General features: G+C 35.8%; 1 protein-coding gene across 7 annotated transcripts in view; it reads left to right on the top strand.

The window, feature by feature from the left end:
- The window catches only part of UBE2E2 (ubiquitin conjugating enzyme E2 E2), a 528,260-nt gene that overhangs the window by 457,181 nt on the left and 51,256 nt on the right, over positions 1-19,823 (top strand). The gene's annotated exons all lie outside the window — the stretch shown is intronic.

Here is a 19,823-nt window from a genome sequence, read left to right as displayed (position 1 = left end):
AGATAGAGCACATGATTGGGGGAGAGGAGCAGAGGAATAAGAGAAAGCAGACTCCCCACTGTGCAGGGAGCTTGATGCAGGGCTTGATTACAGGACCCTGAGATCATGACCTGAGCCAAAGGCAGATACCTAACTGACTGAGCCTCCCAGGTGCTTCAGACTATTATGTTTTTAAATAGTTTTAAATAGGTGATATGTAAATATATGCATTTACACACATAGTAAAAAATTCAAACACAGAAATTCAAACAACACAGTAAAAAATTCAAACACAAAAGGTATACAGTAAATTAAGTCTTCCTTTTTGTTGCCTGGCATTTTCATTCTCCAGACATTCCCCTCCAGACATTCTTTTTTCTACATTTGCTTTTTTCAGATTTATTTATTATCTCCCAGATTTTCCTGTATTCATATATGTAGATCAGCTTCATTATAACTATATAATATTTTATTGGATGGATATAACATAATCATTGAACCAGGTTTCCTACAATGGATGTATAGGTTATTTCCAGTCTTTTGCCATCATAAATAATACTTCACTAAGAATATTTGTACATATTGTCTTTGTGAATTTGTGTAATGGATAATTTCCTAGAACTAGATTGGTAAAAAAAAAAAAAAAAAAAGGCTATATGTCTCTTCAGTTTTAATGGACTTTTCTCAGACTGCTCTGTTTTCAGAGAAGTTGTACCAACTTACACTGCCAACTTAGATGCGCCTGCCTTTTCCCTACTTCCTCAGCAGTGCTATGTCGCACACCAAGTATCTGACCTTTAACAATTTAATAGATAGGAAAGATTAATTATTTGCATTTCTCTTATTATGAGTAGGAGTAACACCTTTTCATGTGTCTGAAGGTTAGCTTTCTTCTTATTGAAAAGAAACCTTATAGAAACCTGTGCTCTTTATACTTTACAACCATGTAACTTTTGTTGACCCTAAACTCTTGGAATTTAGCATCTATACCTATAGAAAGAGGAAGTCTAACAGTCTCCAAGAGTGACTTAATTTTGCACTGTCGGCAATTGGCCGCTGCTCACTTAAAATCTTTAGTGGTTTCCCATTGCACTTAGAATAAAATTCAGACTTCTTATGTTGACCTACAAGGCCTTCATGGTCTCTCTACCAGCTTCACCACATTGTAGCTCTCCTTGGCCTCCTTTTTATCTTCAGGACCTTAGGATTTTCTGATAAACTTTGCTTGGGATCCAGCAAACATGATCCAGTTCTTGTGACCAACACCTTCTCATTCTTTAGGCCTCATCTTTAGTATTATCTAATGAGAGATACATTTCCTGAACACCTTATGTAGCTAGTTCCACACTGATTATTTTCTATCACATCAGATAATTTCTTTCATGAAACATTTCAAAGGTCTGACATTTTTACATAATTGTTGATTGGTTTATTTTCTACCTACCCACACTAGACTCTAAGTCTGTGACAAAGACCTGACAAATAGTAGGTTTGATGAAGCAAGTGAATATTCATTCATCTGGCATATCTTTTACACTTCCAAAATCTTGTTTCTTTGTTAGTTTGTAGTATTGAAAAGTTGTTCAAAATGAGCAAGCAAGAGAGTGTGTGTACATGTTTGCATGTGCATGTGCATGTTCTCAGCCTCTCCCACAGAATTAGATATACGTGGAGGGTAGGGTCATCCTTTTCTCTTTTTTTTAAGATGTATTATTATTATTTTTAGAGAAAGAGAGTGTGCAGCAGGAAGGGGCAGAGGGAGAAGGAGAGAATCTCCAGCAGACTCCTCCAGGGAGCCCAATGTGGGGCTCCATCTCACAACCCTGAGATCATGACCTGAGCTGAAACCAAAGTTGGACGCTCAACTAACTTTGCCACCCAGGTGCTCTTAGGGTTGTCCTTTTCTATGAAGATGTTTATTATAAGAGTGTTTAGTACATCCAGTAGAAAGTAATACATATTTGTTAAAACAGTGAAAGGTGATACAGTTTATCTTAAAATGCTTATAATTAAGTGCTGCATATATATTGGCATGAAATCAAATGGCAAGAAATGAATCTGTGTTAAAGAAAAACTTGCATTTTTATTTTCATCTTGTTTGAAATAGTATATTCTTGAGTGTATAAAGTTTGAGGCTATATTTTATGCAGACCATCTGTTGATACAAATTAATAGCAAATAATTTGCGCCTTTAAATATAGGTTCAAATAATGGTAAGTACATGGGTCAATTTTTACAAAATAGGAAAATACTATAATCTAAGAACTAAGTGCCTCTTCCTATAGGTATCTACCTTCAGTAATATAATATGTATGATCATAGTCACTTTTCTATGCCATTTATAAACCATCAGAATTTGAAGTCACGGGGCACCTGGGTGACTCGGTTGAGCATCTGCCTTCGGCTCAGGTCATGATCTCAGGTTCCTGGGATCAAGCGCCACATCAGGCTCCCTGCTCAGCTAGGAGTCTGCTTCTCCCTCTGTCCTCCCCACCTTGTGCTCTCTCTCTCTCAAATAAATAAATAAAATCTTAAAAAAAAAATTTAAAGTCACACCATGAAAGCCAAATCAATGCTTGTGCTTGTTTTCCCAAGGCATATTTAAACAAAGAAAGTATATAAACTGTCTTTGCTGCCATTTTGTCACACAGAGTGCACAAGTACCACTTCTTAAGCTGTATTTAAACACAAGACTCCTGGAGGAAAAGTTCATGTGTATTAGGATGGATAAATTTTGGTGTATCCATACAGTGGAATATTATATATTAGTAAAATAAAAAACAACAATGAGCAATAAATAGGAATCTCACAAACATAATATTAAAAGAAGACACAAAAGAGCACATACTGTATGATTTTATTTATGTACTATATGATTCCATTATATAATTTACAAAACAGAAAAAAACTATTAATATAGAAGTAGGAGCCAGAATAGTGATTACATTTGAGAGGATGGTTGTGACTGGGAAGAAACAGAAGTGAGTTATCTGGGGTTCTGGCAATATTCTTTATCTTGTTCTAGGTGGTTGTCACTCAAGCTTGTTGACATTTTAAAAATTCATCAAGCTGTGCACTGATGATCTGTGTACTTTTCTCTATATGTATTTTATTTTTCCAATAGTTTCCATTCGAAAAGCACTGTATTGCTACATTTAGGCCAGATCTCCTCCATCTTGTGAAAATTATATGCTTTGAACCTAAATGTAGGTTGTTGTTTTTTTCTGATTAATTTCTGTTATTTCTCTTAACACAGTTTGACTTGTTTGGATCTTTTTATTTTTTGCTTCTGACTAGCATGTAAATTATCCAGCTTTATGTTACCTATAGCTTGAATAAGCATGTCTTTTATGTCTCTGTTTAAGTCATTGATAAAATATTGAAAAAGACAGAACTAATCACATATTATCCCACTAAAGAGCTTTTTCGTACCTACTTAATTAATTTGGTCTTACAGCAAAATCTGCTAAAATTTGCTTATTCAGAGCATTGTGCATTTACCAAACTGAGTTATCATCCAGACTGGAATTCTCCCCCTTGCCCACAAGGAGACACTCAAAGTGAGGTTTCCCATACCACAGTTTGCTTTTGGACTCTACTTTTTACAATCTCATAGGTCATAAATAATACTTCCCCCCATACGTAAAAGTCGAATTTATAACTGCCAGACTGCTGTGTTTATTTTAGCACTGGGCTAGTGCCATTGACAGTAATAAAGGAAGAAGACTTCCAAGAGTTTTGATTGTGTATATGCCTGAGCAGGACAGGAAGAAGTTGTTAATGGGAGTAAACAAAGAATGATGTGGTCAACTCGGAGATAGAACTGGTTGGCACAACACCAGCATTCAGAGAGAATCTGCATATGACCCTCAATTTATGCCTTGACTTTCTAAGTTTTTTGAACAACTTTTAAAACATGTCATCATAAACCATGCTGGAGTTCAAATATATCTGCTTTATTTTCTTAATCTGTAATTTAATAGCCGTATTGAAAAGGAAGTGAATGACCCATGGCACAGTTTGCTTTGGGTATATCCATGTTAATCTCATTGATCACCACCACATCATTTTCTAAGTACTAACGAATCCTCTGTCCTTTGTAGAGGTTTGTTAAAAATTATATCATTCTGCTTGTTAACAAAAGAAATAAAATTTAATATAATTGAATAGAGTTGAAAACTTTATCTTCACTTTGCCATCTGTTACAGTTCACTTTTATCTACGCCAAGGAGTGATTCTCTTTCTTAATTTGCTACATTCTTGCTTGGATAAGCCTTATTTTCTTCAGTTGTTTTTTGTTTTGTTTTGGTAGTGGTGGTTTTTTGTTTTATATGACTAAATCCATGAATTGGTTTTAATGGTAGAATATGAAGATGATTAAAAGGTAAAGATAGAAAATAATACCTACCGTGGAATAAAAGAGACCCCCAGACCAGTGCAGGGAACAGACATACGAGTAACTGTACTAATGATAACAGTACAGTGGGAACACTGGAGAAAGAGCACTTGAAGGATGGTAGCAGTAGCCCTGAGAAAAAAGAAACTCTTTCTGACAAATACACAGAAGAGTGCTAGTGTGTTACTTTTTCAGGGCAGTGTGATCGGTGGAGAACCAGGATAGACAAATGTGCCACCTTAAGGGATTTCTTAACAGGCAATAGACAATTGGACGTGTTTGCGTGCTAGACAGATTACCCTTGAAGCAACATGGTGCATGGTGGTGGGAAGGAGAGACCAAAGAGAAATAGTCTTGTGAAAGAGACTGTTAAAATAATTTCATCTAATGATGATGAATGCCTAGAGTAGTGACAAGGAGAATTAAGAAATAGAGAAATTGAAGAAATAGTGTCTACTCATACATTTCTCTCATGTCCATGCTCCACATTTCTTGCAGGATGCATTAATATCACTGTATTTTTTCTGAAGATCTGAGCTTTTGTGCACAATCATTGCTATGCAGCTGAGAGTATATGAAGTCATTAACTGCAGGTCAGTATGTCATGACACAGCAAGAATTTTGATGTAGACACATTTGAAGTTGTCTATCTTCATGAACAATACAGGGAAGGAAAAAAAAGATAGTCATCGAACCCTTCTTACCCCAGTCTTCAGAATTCAGTCTGTACCTACCTCTTCTCTGATACTTTCTGGTATTTTTCTCAATCAGACACCATCTATTTTGATCCAAACCCTAGAGCCCACTGTCCTCTCATGTGACATTTCTTCATAGTTACCTATATGATTCTCTTCTCTCTCTGCTAGATAGTCAGGCATCTGAGGACCTAACTTGTACATCTTTGCTTCCTCTCCCACCCATTAACTTCATGCTCCTCAACTCCACACAGTGCTTTGAAGGTAGTAGTCAACAGATAGCTGCTGAATAAATGAACATTTATCCCTTTATTTTCTTTGTTTTAAATTAAAACCTTTTTTTATAATTGGCAGCAAACATTCTTCAGAACCAGACAGTATTTATATTTTTGTATCTTCCCTAGAACCTAACATAGACCTGTTTAGACTGTAGGCATCAATAAATATCTTCTTGGTTTATTATCTTAGAATTGATTATTTTGAAATTCTTGATGTAAGGACAAAGAAGAGAGGAATACAATTCATGACATATACATTAATGCATCTTCTCAAAAAGATTCTCACCTACTAGGTTGCTGTAAATGCTGACAAGTGAGGTAAATCATATTTGAGCAAGTATTGGGGGCCTAGAGGAAGACTAATAATTATCTAAAATAGTTGTCTCTAATCAATACCTAAAACCACTGTCTGGTCATGTCAGGCATACTCCTGAGATTAAACATCCTAAAATTTCCAAATTAAATTAAAATTTAAATACAAATCAAATAGAAAATCAGTAAATGCCCAGGATCGAGTCCCGCGTCGGGCTCCCGGCATGGAGCCTGCTTCTCCCTCTGCCTGTGTCTCTGCCGCGCTCTCTCTCTCTCTGTCTATCATGAATGAAAATCAGTAAATGTATCCAGAGAAAACTTTTCTTCTTCCCACGCTTACTCCTATTTCCTACTTGGGGGTTGAGGAGGAACACAAGCAATTGATAGCTGAAAGCTTTTTATAGAAAATTACTGTTTATTTATTCGTTCATTAAGTATGTATCCAAGCTATTAGATGTATGGCAGTGCTGGATGCTGGATATCATGGATATTGCAAAGAATCTCTCATATGCCTTGCCCTCAGATTCCCTTCAGTCTAGATAGGAGGAAAGAAATATATATATAAACACAGAAGGGTAAGCTTAAATGTAAAGTTTAGAAAAAGGATTGAGTACTATGATTGGAAATGGCAGGGGAATGCTTCATAAAAGAACTATCCATGAAAGACAGATAGCATTTCCATAGGTAAAAGAAAAAGTCAAGTTATCAAGATGGAGGATGACAGAACTTTGAAGTGTGGAAAAAGCAAGCTTGTTCTACCAACCATGCCCTAAGCTTAGTAATCTATTACATACATGGAATTGAACTTAGAGAAACATCACATTTACAGCAGTATATTTAGATATCATTTGCAACTTTGAAAATAGGAAAAACTCAGCATTAACAGTGAATCTATTCATTGTAGGTTTGAATTTTTTTTAAGATTTTCTTTATTAAAAAAAAGATTTTTTTATTTATTAGAGAAAGAACACAAGTAAGAGGAAGGGCAGAGGAAGAGGGACAAGCAGACTCCCCACTGAGCAGCGAGCCCAACGCAGGGCTCTATTCCAGGACTCCAAGATCATGACTTGAGCCAAAGGCAGATGCTTAATCATCTGAGCCCTGCTGGCACCCCATGGTTTGAATTTTTTTAATAAAAAGTTGAAGGGCCACCTGGGTGGTTCAGTGGTTGGACATCTGCCTTCCGCTCAGGTCGTGATCCTGGGTCCTGGGATCGAGTCCCACATCATGCTCCCCACAGGGGCCTGCTTCTCCCTCTATGTCTCTGCCTCTCTCTCTATGTCTCTCATGAATAAGTAAATAAAAATCTTTAAAAAAATTGAAAAGAATATTGTAAAACTGAAGTGAGCTAGGAAATATTACCTCATAAAGGCACACACACATGTACATGCCTAACATTTTGGAACTCTGTTATAGGACAAATTGGGAATACTGGGGGAAAACTTCCTAAAGGAAATACTATTTAACTAGTCCATGAGGGATGATATTATTTCAATCAGGAGAAAAAAAACAATATAAGTTTATCAAAGTACAGAGTATCAGTGTTTTGAAGTGTGCAAAGTACAAGCTTTCCTTCTTCATCAGAAATAGACACCATCTCCTGCTGGGAATTAGTGCAAATATATGGCCAACAACATATACTCACTATGAAATGCACACATGCATGCACACACACACATAGAGACATTTGAAATTATATCCTTATTAATGAAAAATTAAAATGTTAAGAAGTAACCAGATTAATTTTTCTGAAAAGTATACTTCTTTATATCCTTCTACTCCCCCAAAAATATGCAAATTGATGTGCACGATTTGAAAGCTGAAATGTTAGGTGGACATTCAGAGACAATTGTATTATTATGAATGCTGATTACGTTGCTCCACCACCATATTTTTAGGTCCAACTTTATTTTTCCTCAAGAGATTGTATGAAGCAATAAGTACAGGCAAAAGTATTAGAATATATATCATAATTTATTTATGAATATTATATATAATATATATTCTTATATTTTAGAAGGTAATATATGCTTTTATTTTATATGTGATATATATGTGTGTATATATAAAAATATAAATCGGGGTGATAGCATGTTTGCTCTTAAAAATATTTTAAAACATCTTAAAACAGTACATAAAACTTTGTAAGATTACTTCAATGAAATTGCATTATCACCATAGACTATATCTGTAAGACAAGTTGTGGAAAGGGAGCTCCATTTTTACCTTTATCGGCTACTATTACAGAGGAAGAAAAGTTTAATAACTCTATAGCAAACAGTATCTTACACCAGCAGTATCTACAAACAAAAGTATTTTGTTCCTCCACTAAGCGAAGTATAAACGTGTATTTTAACAATCAACAATGTTCAAGAAAATTCTGTTTCTGCACTATAATGTCAAACTGAAGATTTCACTTAAAAATTTTATTATGAAAATGTACTAATAATTAGAAATTTGGACAAAATGTTTGGTTTATTCTTGTATCTTCTATTCTTAACATCTTTCATGGATTGGTTCTTATGGTAAATGAAGAAAATATAGTTACCCCTAACCAGGGCAAAAATGATCATTATGTGACTATAAAGTAGTGGTACAGTTTTTAAGTACATACCTGAGAAAAGAATCTTATTAATTTACAGTTTTATGACATCCAAGAAGGTCAAACCATCTATCAGAGTTTAGGGGCCTCTGAATACATACGTCTTTGAAGACCTTAGAACTTGTCAAGGTAATCAGGTCAGCATAACCACCTTACTGTGATCATATATTAGTTTCTACTGCAAACAAGAGGTTGATGTCTTTGTCCTTTAATCTACATATCACTAAATAATTCTGACCCAAAGAAGGAGAAAAGCCATGAAAAACCTATGCAGGCCTTTGAAAAAAATTAATTTATTCTAATATTGTTGGGACAAAAGTACATGAATATTCTTATGAGGGGAAAAAAGTTAATCATTTTTACTCTGATACCTCAAATTTTTAAATTCTTTGTACTATTTATTTGAAGTAGATACGATGTAGTGCTATGTGTCATACTTCTAGAATTTTATCAGTTCTATTTTCTAATTGAAGGATCTATGAAATATTCTTAATCCCAACTCTACAGTAAACGTTTGAGATTTATAATCTCTAATGACTAAAATATTAATTACAAGACTTTGAAAGTTGCTCCACAGCAAAATCTGAATAACAAAATAATACATATTTCTTTATAAACTTTATACATCTGTCAATTATCCCCTCCTGTTCCTGCGATAAAAGTCACTGTAAACCTAACTGTTGAAATGTCAGTTCTTAACTGCCTGTCATTGTTAATTGTGGCATGTATAGCCTCTTTTCAAATATTCTGTATTTTCCCAGCTTATTGTGTACTTAACACCTATATTTTGACATCCTACTCTCCCCTTTAGGGGATAAAAATCAGTATCAGATAAAATCCTTGTGCTTAAGGACTTTACATAAATTTGTTCCCTTTATAAATAAACATTCATTGCTAGCTTGTCTACAGAAACCCATTTCTCAAATCTTTATTTAGCTATATGTACAGTTATCAGTTTTGTAAAATGAAGTTGGCACTATTTATAAAAAAAAACCACATGTGGTGCAGCTGTTTGCTTTTAAAAGGTAGTATTTGTTGTTATACCACAGCAGCCAATTTTCTACAGCATGAAGCTGAATGTTACAAGTTATAGGGAAAGAAAGGAAGCAGCTTACAGTTTTTATTTAAGATACTCTTCAGATGTTTTTTTAGGGATGGGAGATTCAGGCAGCCAGAATAGAGCATTAGGAAATGGGAGTGTATTTTTTCCACACAATTCTGAATTATTCCTATTTGACACCTCTTTTTTCTTGTTTCTATCAGTTGTATTTTCACAAAGTCTTAGGGAAAATTAAACTTTTGAGTAATTTTAGGGCAGTAGTCTTACAGAGAGTACTGAAAAGAAAAAGGCAAACCCAAGCTTCAGAAGCTCTGAGATGTGAATGAAGCAAGATAACCAAGAAGGTGGAAATAGAGACTAGAAAAATAATGTTAGAAATCACAGAACGGGGGGCACCTGAGTGGCTCAGTTGGTTAAGCATCCGCCTTTGGCTCAGGTCATGATCCCAGGGGCCTGGGATCGAGTCCCACATCTGGCTCCCTGCTCAGTGGAGAATCTGTTTCTCTCCTCTCTCCCTCTGCCTCTCTCCCTGCTTGTGCTCGCATGCTCTCTCTCAAATAAATAAATAAAATCTTTTTAAAAAAATCACAGAATGGTAGCAAAGATTAAATTGTAGACAAATGAACACTGGGAGAGGGAAAGAAGGAAAAGAATTGCCTTGGATAATAGAGAAATAGACATGGGAAAGTTTAAAAAAGAAAAACTCTTGTAATTATCATTAGATAAAAATAAAATTTAAGAAATTCCTCTTAGGGGCACTTGGGTGGCTCCCTTGGTTAAGTGTGTGCCTTCAGCTCAGGTGATGATCTTAGGGTCCTAGGATCAAGCCCACCTCAGGCTCCCTACTCAGTGAGAAGTCTGCTTCTCCCCTCCCCGCCCCCCACCCCTCTCCCTACTTATGCTCTCATTCTCTCGCTGGCTCTGTTTGTTTTTTTTTTTTTTTAAGGTTTATTTATTTATTTATTCATGAGAAACACCCACACACACAGAGCGGGGGGGGGGGGGGGGCAGAGACACAGGCAGAGGGAGAAGCAGGCTCCATGCAAGGAGCCTGATAAGGAACTCAATCCCGGGTCTGTCTCCAGGATCACACCCTGGGCTGCAGGCGGTGCTAAACCGCTGTGCCACCAGGGCTGCCTCAGCTGGCTCTGTTTCAAATGAATAAATAAAATCTTAAAATAAAAAAGGAAATCCCTTTTAATATCAGATGTTCCTTCAGCAAAGCTAACCAATAATTCTTGAATACTTTCCTGGAGAGCAAAAAAGATATATTGGCGGTAGTTCTTGATATGAGGTAAAAGTCTATGTACCTCTTTTTTGCAATGCGAAGAGAAACCTATGCATCCTATAAGGATGCCTCAATCCAAAGAATCACTCAAGATAAGAGTGGTTACTTGGACTGTCTATTATATATTTACCATTTACCTTTTCCTCTCTCTGCTCTTCTCAGCAAGGTCAGTTCCAGGGGGTAATTAGGGCATGGTTAGAAATGGTTCTTCAGCCATTTCTGGTTGTTCTTTGCCTGTAGTGTCTGCATATCTGCTTCAGATTGTGGTTTGAGTTACCCATCTTTTCTCCATTTCCCCCTTCTTTTTTTAATTTTTTTTTTAATTTTGTATGTGTGTGTGTTCCACTTGTCTTCATTTATCTCTTGGTTTGGTCACTATTCAAATCGTATACCAAAAAACGTATACCAACACCTTGGGCTCCCAACACTTTGGGAGCCCAAGATGTTGACCATTGAAAAGCCATTTTTTGAATTTAAGAAATAAGTAGTATCATCAGCCATAAAGGATTCATTCCATGTATGAGGTGTTAGTTTAAGAAGGAACACTGTAGGAGCACCTGGGTGGCTCAGTCACTTGAGTGTCCGGCTCCTGATTTCAGCTCCAGTGTGATCTCAAGGTTCTGAGATGGAGCCTTTCTGGGGCTCCATCAGATAAAATCCTCAGTAGTCTACTTGAAGATTCTCTTCCTCTCTCCCTGCATCCTCAACCCCTCCCCCCCTCATGAGCAGACGCACGCACTTTCCTTTTCTCTCTCTTTCTAAATAAAATCTTTTTTAAAAAAGGAATGCTGTGTAACAACTCTGTTACAGATTCCTAAATACCCTTTCAGCATCCCATGATCAAAAACTACAGAGTAACAGACTTCTTTATTTTATCATTCAACACCCACTCCTCCTTTCTTTCAGACTTCAACCTTATTTTACTTTTTAAGTAAGCTACCTGGTTAGCTATCCATTACTAGTGTACAGTATCATGAGTATCAGGTCAGTTCATTACATCTGTTCTCCACAGAGATATAAATTATTCAAAGATAGATAAATCTTCACTGACAATTTTCAAGTCATGTTAAAATATTGTTTACTTTTTTTTAACTGTCTTGGTTTTTTTGCCTTCAGTAAGTTCAGAAATGACAGGTCATTTAGCATAAGAACAGTGATAATAATAGTGAATATCATTAAACATTTCTTCTTTCTGCTTAACACTTTACATGAGTCCTCATTTTACCAGATCTTGATTTGAAAAAGCTATTAAATCCCTGTATCATTAGCTTTTCTGGGTGAAGTCAAACTGTTGAGATCTAGAAACCATATAAATTTCTTTATTCTCTTCCTGTTTTCTTTCCTGTCATTTTCAAAAAAACTCTGTGGGGCTGTAGGTTGTTTTCGTGTGTTTGCGTGTGTGCTTGTTTCCTTCCTACTTATAACTTCTTTATTTACTATTGAAATTGCCTCAACTATGCACATTTGGATTCCTCTAAACTTGTGTCTCAGGTTCTTTATCCGTAAATGAGGAAAATAATAGTACTTACCTCACAGGGTGATTGTGGAGATTAAGTTATGTCATAAATGCAGATCACGTAGAACAATGCCTAGCACATTAAACATTGCATAATTGTTAGCTATTTTTAATTTTTATTATTATTTTTTGGTTACAGTGTTCTCTGATATACATGCTATATTTTTTTATTTCATGGTATAAACATAGAGAAACCAGTACTTTTCCTTCTCTGGTATACATATATGCAAAGTTTGAAAACTCTTGAACACTGTCACTTCAAAGAATGTCTCTTTTGTCTGTATATAGCACTCACTGAGAGAGTGGGCATTCAGCCAACTCTATAATTGCTGTTAATTTACTGTATCACCAACAGAATTAGTCATTGTTTCATTTTTAGATTATGTTAAAATATAGCTTACTTCAACGCTGTTGTGGGCTGTATGAAAAATCAAATTGTCATTTCCAGCTAGTTATGATGAATACTTTTATTGTGCTGTATGTATATTGAATTATTATCTTTTAAATAAATAACTGCCGCTTTATATGTCTACAAACATAAAATGTAGTACTTCTTTCCCAAAGGATAAGGGAAGCCTGTATATTATTTCCATTTTACATTTAGGAAATCTATAAATATGCTACATTTTATATAATCGCCTTGAGTAGTGTGAGACTTATATAAACGTGAACAAAATAAAAAGGAGGGCATTCTCCTTATGTTTATGTTTATGTCACTGTCTCTAATTTAATAGCAAGTGTCATATGGTTGGCCATTTATTATCCATTAATCCATTAAGTATCTCAGCTGTTGTGCTTCATAATTAATTGTCGTTATGTATGAGACACTTTTGCAGTTATAAAGCAGAAATGAATCATCTTGTCTCAGAAATGTAGGTTCATTGGACATCTGTTAAATTATGTTTCCTCTATGCAGTACTAATTAATAAGTGTGTGTTGTTGAATCAACATAGCCCCACATAATAGTTCTAAGTTCAGTGTTCAAGAGCAGCTGTTCTGGTATTTTATGGGGATGGGGGTTGGGAAGTGATGCCTCTGGTGGAAATATTAAACTCAGAGAACTTTGAGTTTTCATTTTGATGGACCCCCAAGCATTAATTGAGCACCTATTGTATATATGCTCAATGAATTAAAGTAATGAGAATGCTTAAGTGATATTTTGTGTACATTTGTTTAAGTTTGGATACTGGATCATCATTTCTTCCTCAATTGTTGTGGATTCAGCAGTTTTTGAAGCCATATATAATTATGTTACTGGAAAAATTGTCCAAACCATGAAAACCCATTTATAGAAAACTCATACAGCCAACTTTAAAATTAAAAAAAAATTTTTTAAGTCCTTAATTGTTTTAAAAGTATGATATTGCTTCTTTAAATGGCCTTTAAAAGGCTATTAAAGGGATGCCTGGGTGGCTCCGCGGTTGAGCATCTGCCTTTGGCTCAGGGCATAATCCTGGAGTCCCGGGATCAAGTCCCACATCAGGCTTCCTGCATGGAGCCTGCTTCTCTTTCTGCCTGCCTCTCTCTCTCTCTCTCTCTCTCTCTCTCTCTCTGCATGTGTCTCTCATGAATAAATAAATAAAATCTTAAAAAAAAAAGTCTGTTAAAATCCAAGCCTTCAAATGGTAAAGTTGTACTTCTAGAAGTGTGCCACTTCTAGAGCTTTGTTAAGTTTCTTTTCTTTCTTTTTTAACTGACTGAGGAAGGAAACCTCTGTATGCATGCCAAATAAACATTGAGTGAGCTGGTTTCAAGCTACTGTGTCTTTTTTTTTTTTTTAATTCTATTTGCCAGCATATAGTGTAACACGCAGTGCTCATCTCATCATGTCAAGCTACTGTGTCTTTAACAGATAGTATTTTGTTCACAATAAAGTAATTGAAACATCATCTATAAGAGATTTTTATAAAGATTTAAATATAAATCAACTCTTCCTAAAGGATGACTCTATATTGCCTTATATTTTCGCATATATGATACAATCTGGTCTCAAACTAGTGTTGTCCTTGCCCATGAAGAAGCAAATGCAGAACACTCCACAATCCAAGACACATGGGACTTCTACAGAAAAATAAGTAATATGTACTGAAGATGAACTCATACTCATATTATAGTCTGCTCTATGATATCATCCTATCATAAAAAAGAATCAGTTGGAGTACCATTTCTGAAACTTAGTAGAACAAGTCAAAAGAGATGAGATAATCTTTTAAAGAGAAAAAGATGAAGGGGCACCTGGGTGGCTCAGTCAGTTAAATGTCCGACTCTTGATTTCCCCTCAGGTCATGATCTCCACACTGGGCATGGAGCCTGTAACATTCACTCCCTCCCTCTCCCTCTGCCCCTCCCCCTCCAAAAAAGAGGAAAAGTTGGAATAGGAAACATAGTAGGAGAACAAGTCACTAATAAAAAAAGAACAAAAAAATATGAAAAAGAACCAAATTGAACCTCATTCAATATAGATATATCCCTGAAACATTCTATATAAATTTAATTTTTCTAAGTTAAATAAGAAGGAATCCAATTATTGGTCCCTAATCAAGTCATACCAAGTATTTTCCCTTGCAGAGCTTGGGTGTAATCAGGTGCTGCACGATGGGAAAGGGCCCTGGGGATTGGATACAATGTTCCTGTCTTCCAAGAGATTTACTGCTCATGATGGAGAAAATTTTCTAGTTGCATGTTTTTCTACCTCTGTACTTAAAAGGAACTGGGAAAGATTTTTTAAATTTAAATATCTATACTCTAAAGTTCTTTTATTATTCATCGTTGAAGTAGTATTTGATATCTTAACATTTTTTAAAAAGTGGTTCTATCCTGTAGTTAAATATAGCATATTTTACAGTCTTACAGCAGGATGGGCATCATCTTTACACATGATAGTTTCTAAGTAATGTTTCATTTTAATTCCTTTATTGCCAGTTATGAGAAAAGAAATTCATTTCCAGGTTTGTTTTTTATTTGGAAAAGAGTTTGGTTTTGTTTGCTAATGTGTATTTCTTAGAGTTTCTTTTAAGATTTGTGATTCTCTTCACTTATAATGGGTTATTCCAGTTTTTATTTTGTCTTAGGATGTGGTAGTTGTTGGTGCAGTGCTTTTAAGTCCATTTTAAGAAAAGAGCACTTGAAATCTCAAAAAGGTTGAAGTACGGACATTCTTTAAATGTGTATTAACAAACTGTTCAAATAAACTAGTTCCATAGTGAGCCTACAGCCAAGATCCATTTGAATGATGTTAACCCTGCTATTTTTGGACTTTTGTTACGTGATTCACTGATTTATGGCACAGGAGCTCCAAATATTTCCTCTCTGGGTCTCTATGGAAAAGTATATTTAAGAGGAATGTATTTCTCACTGATCTCATACTTCCTTAGTAAAATCACCATGTCACTTCTCTCCTGATGAGAAGTTTTTTGGCAAATGGAAGCTATGTGCAAAATGGAGATTATTACTGAAATATTATTTTAAATTATCATTTTTAATGTCATTATCAGCTTTCCAGCTTGGAGGTGTTTCTTCACAACATTTTCCTAAATTGTCTAGAATCAGTCTGGCAGAAATACTTATTAAATAAAATATGTTTTTCTCTATACTCATTCCCTTCATGAGTAGGGCATGCCCTTTCTCCCTTTACAAAACCACTGTTTGCCTGCATGTGGAATGTTGTCTTTACCCTAGAGCAAGGGAGTGGTATAAAGAAAACACACTTAAAACTCAAGTTATAGGGGAGTTCTTACGTGAGCACATGCCTTCTGAAATAGCCATGTACGGGATGAGCACTGGGTGTTATGCTATATGTAGGCAAATTGAACTCCAATAAAAAAAAATTTAAGGGCAGCCTGGTGGCTCAGCAGTTTAGCGCCGCCTTCAGCCCAGGTGTGATCCTGGAGACCCATGATCGAGTCCCACATCGGGCTCTCTCCATAGAACCTGCTTCTCCCTCTGCCTTGTCTCTGCCTCTGGGTGTGTGTGTGTGTGTCTCATGAATGAATAGATAAAATATTTTAAAAAAAATTTTTTTTAAATGAAATGAAATAGCCATGTAAAACTAGGAGACATGAAGAGGGGAAGGGAGACTAGCACTGCCTGAATTTCTGCTGAGTGCCAGGCGTAGTATTTGGACTTCTTGTGTACGTCAGTCTTCACAGCCACTGTGGGAAAGCTAGTATTTTCCCTATTTTAAGATAAGGAAACTGAATCTCAAACAGGCTAAACTGATTCATCCAAAGTCAGAATTTCAGCTCAAATCCAGTGAGCTCCCAAAACCACATATTCTTTTCATAATATAACTCTTGGATCTTGGAACTAGAAGGAGCCTGAGAAATAATCTCAGTCTCATTTTGTCAGGACATAGGGGCTCAGAGTAGCAAAGTGACCTCTCCCAGATTGTTCACTACTTAGTAGCTGTTTTATGCTATAGTCAACATAAAGAATTCTGTTAACTCTTGCTAAAATTATTTTTAAGGAGAGGTGATTCTGTGAAGTGTAGAAATAGCACAATGACATTTTAAGTTACCTTTTAAGATAAAGTAATAATGCAACTGGGAAATATACGTACGTGTTGCATTGTTTTCCTATTACTGCTATAACAAATTAACACAAACTTGGAGGCTTAAAACAACATAAGTTTCTTGTCCTACAGTTCTGTATGTCAGCAAACTGAAATCAAGGTGTCACCAGGGCTGCATTCCTTTTTGAGGTTTTAAGGGGAAATTCATTTCCTTGCCTTTTCCAGCTTTTTTTTTTTTTTTTAATTTATTTATTCATGAGAGACACAGAGAGAGGCAGAGACACAGGCAGGGAGAAGCAGACTCCATGCAGGGAGCCCAGTGTGGGACTTAATTCCGGAACTCCAGGATTATGCCCTGAGCTGAAGGCAGATGCTCAACTGCTGAGCCACCCAGACCCTTTTCCAGCTTCTTGAGACCAACTGCATTCCTTGGATGATGGCCCCATCACTCTGGCTTCTTGCTTCCTCACCTCACTCTTCCTCCACCTCACTGACTCCTTGACATCTCCTATCTATCTTGCTGCTTCCCTCTTATAAAGCTCTTGTGCTTTTATCCAGCCCACCCATAAAATCCCAGAGTAAGTACCTCATCTCAAGATCCTTAACTTAATCATACCTGCAAAATCCCTTTTACCCTGTAAGGGTAACGTATTCAGAGGTTCCAGGGATTGGAATGTGGAGGTGTTTGGGGGCATAGCGCATTATCCTGTCTACCACACACACACACACACACATGCCTCTGTTGTGTGTTTATGTATCACACATCAACCAAAACCGTTCTTATCCAGAGTCATCTAGGAATTAGACATTCTGGATAAACAAGATTTCTGTATCACTGTAACCAAATCATTTTTAAGATTTCCTTAATATATGGAAAATGTTCTAAAATGTGATGTCTTCCCTGCCTTTGAAAACAGTGCTTTCAATATAATTTTACCTCTCCTTGAAGAATGATAGCTATCATTATAAACATCAATATTGAGCTATGCTTCAAATATAGCAATAAATGCAAATTCAGGTGTAAGTTGTGTGATACACAGAACTCAGTGAGTATTAAGCCCTGCAGTGGAACTGGAATTTTCTTTACAGTCATTTTTTATCATTTGTTTTTTTGTCAGAAGGGTGAAATGAAGGATATACTGCCGTCCAGCCCCCTGAACAAGATAACATGATGGGCTTTCTATAAAACTGAGTCAGATGTGAGTCAGTCTCTTCTAGAGAATGAGGGGTAGGAGGAAGATGCTTTCTCAGCATCTGAAAATCTCCTTCTAACGTGCAAATCCCTTGATATTTGTCAGTATTCAAAATATCGTTTTCTATTTCTGCATCACTAATGTCTGAAAGGACTGCAGACAATTGCTTATCAGTTTGCATATATTCTTCTCTTTCATTTCCCCCTGTTCTGTTGATAGAGTCTGTAAGGGAATGCTGGCTATTTCAGGAGCTGTTAAAAGCAGGTTTTCGCCTTGATTGTGGAACACTTTTGCTGATTTGACCAGACCACATGTTTTTTTAAATTTTCTTTATTATTTAAATAGGCAATAGTAATAATAAAATTTTTTATGTTGGAGTGCCTGGCACATATTAAGTGCTTACTAAATATTTATTATTTTTTATTATCAGTTTAACCTGTATGAAATCTTTTCTGAAATAATATTTTAATCTATAGGACAATTTAGTAAAGTAACATTTGGGTGCAAAAAGATATTTAAAATATGTCTTGCTTTCTTAGGTTATTCTCCTCAGTTTTCCATTTTTCAGTCTACTATAAGTTGTGGTTCTAAAATCTTCTTTTACCTAAAGAACAATAAGATGTTACAAACCCTCAGAAAGATGCTTGTCTGTGTTTGAGCACCAGCCTCTGATTTGTTAGCATTTATTCAGCAAACAATGGGCTCTTTCTGTGTGCCAAGCACTGCATTAGACATCAATTGAAAGAAAATACTTGCAGGGGTAATTGAGAAGGTGCTGTGGCAAGTCTGGTACTAGAAGTAGGAGTGTGATGAGGGAACCCTGAAGAGGTCATGGCTTACATCACAATAGATGAATGTGTAACACTTCTTAAAACTCTGTGATCATCAATTTTTTTTTCCAGTTCAAATGGTGGTATTTGTGGAAAATAAACTCAAAATGGATTAAAGACCCAAATGTGAGACCTGATGCCATAAAACTCCTAGAAGAGAACACAAGCATAAATTCATTGATATTGGCCTTAGCAACATTTTTCTAGATAATGTCTCCTAAGGCAAAGAAAATGAAGCCAAAACAAACTGTTGGGACTACACTAAAATAAAAAGGGTTGGCAGAGCAAAGGAAACCATCAACAAAAGTAAAAGGCAGCCCACTGAATGGGAGAAGATATTTGCAAATGATATATCCTATAAAGGGTTAATATCCAAAATATATCAACCACTTATGCAACTCAACACCAAAAAAATCAGACAGTCTGATTAAAATATGCGCAAAGAACCCGAATAAACAGTTTTCCCAAAGAAGGCATACAGATGGCCAGCAGACCGTCACTAATCATCAGCCAATGTAGAAAACAGTATGGAGGTTCCTCAAAAATTAAAAATAGAAATACTATATGATTTAATAAGCACTACTGGGTATTTACCCAAAGAAAACGAAAACACTGATTCAAAAAGATATGTGCAACCCAAGAGTCCATCAGTAGATAAATGGATAAAGAAGACATGGTATGTATATATACAATAGAATATTAACAATAAAAAAGGATGAGATCTTGCCATTTGCAGCAACATGGATGGACCTAGAAGGAATTAGACTTAGTGAAGTTAGTGAGAGAAAGACAAATACCATATGATTTCACTTATGTGTGGAATCTAAAAAAACAATACAAATGAATAAACAAAAAGCAGAATCATACCTACAAATGCAGAGAACAAATTGATGATTAACGGAAGGGATTGGTGGATAGGCAAAATGGGTGAAGGGGAGTGGGAGATACAGACTTCACTTAGGGAATGAATAAGTCATAGGAATAAAAGGTACAGCATGGGGAATACAGTCAGTGATACTGTAAGTGTTGTATGGTGACAGTTGTAATAGCATCATATGGTAGTTACACTTGTGGTGAGCAGAACATAATGTATAGAGATGTTGAATGACTTGTCATTATATACCTGAAAGAAGTGTAACATTGTGTGTCATCCATACACAAAAT

The sequence above is a fragment of the Canis lupus genome, chromosome 23, assembly GCF_011100685.1.
Source record: "Canis lupus familiaris isolate Mischka breed German Shepherd chromosome 23, alternate assembly UU_Cfam_GSD_1.0, whole genome shotgun sequence".
Lineage (NCBI taxonomy): Eukaryota > Metazoa > Chordata > Mammalia > Carnivora > Canidae > Canis > Canis lupus.
Note: the sequence above shows the minus strand (reverse complement) of the source record. Positions and strands in the feature narration are given on the sequence as shown.